Genomic DNA, 6,789 nt, shown 5'->3' on the forward strand with positions numbered 1-6,789 from the left:
TTAGAGATGGACTTGAACTAAAATATCTGACCTTTTTGGGTTCTCCAGAGCATCCTGAGGGGTGACTGCAGATAAAAGACAAAGATGCTGGAAAGCATGTTTTCTAGGCAAAGATATTTTCAATAAAGGCCTTGGTGGAGCTGGACCTTCATTAGCAAATGTCCCATCTGGTGACCAAGCCTTTTCCCTTGGCCAACTCAGGATCACTGTGGGGCAGGTTCATGAGTTAATATTTGCCAAAGAAGCTTCATTTATCAACCAATGAAAGAAACATGTATTTGCAGTGTACAGAAAGACATCCCGCAGCATAGCAGAGTGTCTTTTGCTTGGCTTCTTACCTCCCTTTAGGATGTGTCCTCTCTAGTGACAGATATCTGCGCACAGTGGGAAGATGGAACTTCACATCATCAGAGATCTTCACAGATATTTTAGTTGTCTTACAGAAACCAGCAATATGCCAAGACTAAAAGTACCCTAGTGGGTGAGGTGAGGGTGGCTATAGGGTCCCTTAATTTCTACACGCATAAGGAACCCGTGTGAGTGTGTTCACATGACACAGTGTCACCCCAAAGACTTTACACCGGACTGAGGGCCAATTGCACTAGATGCACATGTCTACTGCTTTTACTCCATTGTAATCCTCCCACAGCCAGATCATGGGGTCCCGTCCCACTGGCTTGCGTTTTCCATTCCTGGAATGCGTTCAGGTTTCTCTTTCCTAAGGCTGTGCTCAGAAACATGGTTACCCAAGCATTCTAGGGGAACGTTTCTTGATATTGCACCCCCAAACCATGCCAGATTCATTTGCAAAATGGGAGTGCTTCGATAAAGTTACCATGAGGCTCAAGTAAGAAACTGAAGTAAGAAAATGCTTCAATGTCACGCCACTGAGTTATCTGTCTCCCCTGTACTTTGTTTTCATTGATGCCCAATTTCATGTCCTCTCCTCACTAATACCTCCCCCAGACTATACTCAAACGAAAGCTTTGTCTGTGTAACCACATCCCATACCAGTTCTGATTTCTCAGGTTCACTCTTTAATGTTTTTTTAATTTATAGTCCATCTTCCCTCACTAGCATGAGAGGAGGTCTCTGTTTGCTTCCCTTTCTGCTGTATTACCAGTGCATTGAAAGTTCTGGCACATAGTGGGTACTCAATTACTGATTTCGATAAAATGCTCTGAGTGTTTCACATAGCATTTATATTAACCTGAGAATTAAGCTTTCATGAAAGGAATACTGAAGGGCTGGGCAGTGGTGAACAACATTAATCCCAGAATTCAAGAGGCAGAGACAGGTTGACCTCTGTGAATTCAAGGGCAGCCTATTTTACAGAGTGAGTTCCAGGACAGTCAAGGCTACACACAGAAACCCTGCCTTGAAAAAAAAAGAAAAGAAAGAAAGAAAACACAGTAAAGGGCATTCCTTCTGTGATTAGCAGTCCAGAAGGGAAGCTTCCAAGTCAAGGGATATTCCTATGTGTCCCTCTGATTGGTTAGCTACCAGAGTATCATAGGAGATAAATTTTATTCTTAGTAGAACACAGCAGTTGCCATTTGGCATAGTTTTAAAAGTACTTACTTCTAGAAACAGAAACAATTTTTAAATGTTAACCTTTTTTCTATTCCCACTGGAAACCCTTCCCTCCCACCTCCCCCCCACCCTCCGACCCAGATCTCTTTTATCAGGATTACATTTGCTATTTGATTTGCTTACTTGATATGTTGTCTTTTTTCCCACATTCAACACAAAATTTTATCTCTTTCAGAGCCTGAATTTCTACCCAAGTCTCGTACTATGCTTTCTCATTAGTGCAGACGGACAACTGCTCATTGTGTTGTTGACTATCGACCAGGTTGACAGCCTGTCTAGGTAAGGAGGGATGTTATTAACCTGAGCTATTCAACAGAATTTCATTGCTCTATTTTAAAGATGGTGGAAATGAACCTAAGACGACCTTTAAAAATAATCATCTGTATATTTGATTGTTCATTTTAGGGCCAGCACTCAACTAAGGGTTTATTAAAGATTATCACTCTTTTAGTGAAGTCAATGAAGGAGGGATGGATCCAAAGGACATACCATGCTAGGCTACTTCTGCTCGGCTGGCATCTATCTGTAAGCAAAACTTTCTTATGATGAAGGCCAAGATTTTCTTTACAGCAAAACGTTCTGAAATATACATACTCCTACCCATATATCAGACATAACTGTGCTAAGCTATTCCCACAGACACCCACCTATAAGTCTTTAAGATATATTTTTCCTATCTCCTAGGCATCTGAGGTAGACAAGAAAAGACTAAGAAGCAGCTTTGATATGTCAGACTTCTACTGCTTGGCATTGCCCCTCCTCACATTACCTCCTGGAGTCGCCTGACCTTCTAACCTCAAACACAGGCCAAGTATTTTTTTTTCAGTTGGGCATTTTATCTCTCAAGAAAGAAAAGAAAAATCATCATTAAATGGATTACCAAAATAATGACTGCTTACAGGATGACCTATCATTTCTTTTATTTATTTAATACAAAGATCAGACAAGCTAGGTAAAACATAAGAGAAATGACTTCATGTCTGGTTACCATGTCCCAACCCATATCTCTGGTGGAAGCCTCCTACCCCATCATAGGCCAGGCCACCTCCCTGGAAACCAGGTAAACCACACATACCACCTGCACCCTTCTGATACTGCTTTCTTTGTCATTACATCCTGCCTATACATATAGCTAAAACCTCAAACCCCACCAGAAGCCAGGCCAGCATCCTGAACCACAGAAAACCTCTGGCCAGATCAGAGACCACACACATATCCAGAACTCCAGCCCCAAACTTGGACAGCAACCCTCTGCTGAACAAGAGGCCATTCAGGCTATCAGAAGTCTAGCCCACAGTTTGGGGGAGACCATATACTCTAGCACAAGCCACTTCAGCCAGAAGACCAGAGAGGAAATCGAAACAAAGGAAGAAAACACACTTCCAACAAAGGCAAATTCAGAAACCAGCACCTAGACCTATACTCACTCCGAATTCACATGGCTAAACATCAATGTAAGAACACAAACAATAGCCAGAGAAATATGTCACCACCAGAGCCCAGCCATCCCACTACAGCAACCCTTGAATTTCCCAATACAGCTGAGGCACAAGAAAAATGATCTTAAAACCGACTTTATGAAGCTGATAGAGGTACTTAAAGAGGAAATGAATAAATCCCCTTTAAAAATGGAGGAAAAGACAATCAAAAAATTGGAGGAAATCAATAAATTACTGAAAGAATGTCAAGAAATCCAAACAAAAATAAATAGTTGAAGGAAATGAATAAAACTATTCAAAGCCTGGAATGGAAATAGAAGCAATAATGAAAACACAAACTGAGGGAATTCTGGAATTGGAAAAAAACATCGTAAACAAACAGGAACTACAGATACAAGCATCACCAACAGAACTCAAGAGATGGAAGAGAAAAATCTCAGGTATAGAAGACATGGTAGAAGAAATAGATATATTGCTCAAAGAAAGTGTTAATTCTAAAAAATTCCCGACATATAATATGCAGGAAATATGAGACACTATAAAAAGACCAAGCCTAAGAATAATAGGACTAGAAGAAGAAGACTCGAAGACCAAAGGCCCAGAAAATATATTTAACAAAACTATAGAAGAAAATTTTCCAAATCTAAAGTGAGACATGACAATAAACATACAAGAGACTTATGGAACACCAAATATGTTGGACCAGAAAAGAAATACTCCTCGCTACATAATAATCAAGACACTAAACGTACAGAAACATGAAAGAATATTAGAAGCTGCAAGAAAAAAGGCCAAATAGCATACAATGGCAAACCCACTACAATTACACCTAATTTCTCAATGGAGACTCTTAAAGCCAAAAGGACCTAGACAGATGTGCTGCAGACTGTCAGAGACCACAAATGTCAGACCAATTGCAATACCAGAAAAACTTTCAATCACCATAGATGAAAAAATGATAAAGTCAAATTTAGCAATATCTATACATAAATCCAGCCCTATAGAAAGTACTAGAAGGAAAACTCCAATCCAAGGAGGTTAAATATACCCACAAAAACATAGGCAATAAGTAATCTCATACCAACATAACCCAAAAAGGAAACACACACACACACACACACACACACACACACACACACACACACACACCATTACCACAAGCTACAACAAAATAACAACAATTAACAATCATTGGTCAGTGATATCTCTCAATATCAATGGACTCAATTCCCAATTAAAAAAATAAAAAAAAAGACTAAGAGATTGGATGCTAAAAGAAGACCCATTCTTCTGCTCTGTACAAGGAACACCACTCACCATTGAAGATAGATGTTGCTGGTTGCTTTTTACTCTTTACTCTTTTGGGGGGCCTGCCACCCAGCTCCCAAATAAATGACATGGAGGCTTATTCTTTCTTATAAATGCCAAGACTGAGCTTTGCTTATTTCTAGTCATCTTTTCATAACTTAAATTGTCCCATCTATCTTTTACCTCTGGAATTTTACCTTTCTCTATTTCTGTATACCTTTCTTTACTTCTTACTCCATGACTGGCTGTGTAGCTGGCCACTTGAGTCCTACTCCTTCTCTTGTTCTTTGATCCTCTCTCCCCAGATTTCTTCCCCACTTTATTCTCTCTGCCTGCCAGTCCTACATATCCTTTCTCCAACCTTGCTACTGGAGGTTCAGCTCTTTATTAGACAAATCATGTGTTTTAGACAGGCAAAATAACACAGCTTCACAGAGTTAGACAAATGCAACATAAAAGAATGCAACACATCTTTGCATTATTGAACAATGTTCCACAGAACAAACAAATGTAACACATCTTAAAATAATATTCCATAACACTTCCTCATTTTGTCTAAACAAAAAGGAAGGTTTTAACCTTAACAAAATAAAACCATATACAACAAGAACAGTCATCAAGTAAGAATTATATTTACAATATTCAGTTTATTTGTATCTAGCAAATTCATAGAAAATAATCCATATATATTCTACCTTAGTGATTCTAAAGTTTTATACCTAATTTACTTTTCATCATTACTAAAGAAAAATGAACTCTAATTCTTTAGTCTTGGATTCCATCAAAGACCCCAGAAGGATGGAACATTACCTAACAATAAAGACATTTGGCTGCCTGGACAGTCACCCGGTGTTACACTGCAACACTAGGGCATCCATCTTCAGCCTACAGGTCTACAATGCCTGGAAGACTTGAAATTTGAAAGGCTGTCCCACCTTGTATTGACAGAGTTCATCAGTCACTTTCTTCTGTGTCCTGCATAATGTCTAGCAGACTATTCTGTGAAGCAGGAACAACAGTCTCACCTCGTATTGGAAAAGTTTAGCAGTCACTTTCCTGTGAGTACTGCATGTCCAGTTTATAGAAGCATACTGTCAAACAAACTGAAAGAAAAATAAATGATCATCTCATTAGATGCTGAAAAATCTCTGACAAAGCCTAACATTCATTCATAATAAAAGTCCTGGGGAGATCTGGGATAAAGGGACATATTTAAATAGGATAAAGGCATTACAGAGCAAGCTGATAGTCAACATCAAATTAAATGAAGAGAAATTCAAAGCAATTTCACTAAAATCAGAAACAAGACGAGGCTGTCCAGTCCACTCTCTCCATTTCCAATCAATAGCGTACTTGAAGTTCTAACTAGAGCATTTTGACAACTAAAGGAGATACAAACTGGAAAAGTAAGAAGTCAAAATATGGCTATTTGCAGATGATGTGTTAGTACACATAAGAGACTCCAAAAATTCTATCAGGGAACTCATTGAGCTGATAAACTCCTTCAACAAAGTGACTAGATACACGATTAACTAAAACAAACAAACAAAAAACTAGTACCCTTTATATATACAAATGATGTGTATATATGAGAAAGAAATCACAAAAACAACACCCTTCATAAATAATAAAAAACATCTTAGGGTAACTCTAACCAAGCAAGTGAAAGACCTGTATGACAAGAACTTCAAATATTTGAAGAAAGAAATTGGCGAAGATATCAGAAGATGGAAATCTCCCATGTTTATGGGTGGTTGGACTAACATAGTAAAACTGGCCATCTTATCAAAAGATATCTACTGATTCAATACAATCTCCATTAAAACCCCAAACAAACCTTCACAGACATTAAAAGAACAATATTCAACTTCATATGGAAAAGCAAAAAACCCAGAATAGCTAAAACAATCCTGTATAATAAAAGAACTTTGGAGGAATCACCATGCCTAATTTCAAGCTCTAAAACAGAGCTATAGTATTAAAAAAACTGCATTGTATGACATAACAATGAACAGATGGATCAATGGTATCTATGACCCACATCTATGGACACCTAATTTTCAACAAAGAAACCTAAATTATACAGTGGAAGAAAACAAAGCATCTTCAATAAATGGTGCTGGTCAAACTGCATGTTGGCATGTAGAAAAATGCAAATAAATCCATATCTATCACCCTGCACAAAACTCAAGTCCAAGTGGATCAAAGACCTCAACATAGATAGACTGAGTCTGATAGAAGAGAAAGTGGGAGATAGTCTTGAATGAATTGGCATTGGCAAAGGAGACAACTTCCTAAACAGAATATTAATAGTTCAGACACTAAGATCAACAATCCATAAATGGGAACCTCATGGCACTGAAAAGCTTCTGTAAGGCTAAGGACACTGTCAATAGGACAAAACATCAGCCTACAGAATGGGAAAAAATCTTTACCAACCCCCCATTCA

Source organism: Mesocricetus auratus, unplaced genomic scaffold (assembly GCF_017639785.1).
Source record: "Mesocricetus auratus isolate SY011 unplaced genomic scaffold, BCM_Maur_2.0 Super-Scaffold_100011, whole genome shotgun sequence".
In the NCBI taxonomy this organism is placed as follows: domain Eukaryota; kingdom Metazoa; phylum Chordata; class Mammalia; order Rodentia; family Cricetidae; genus Mesocricetus; species Mesocricetus auratus.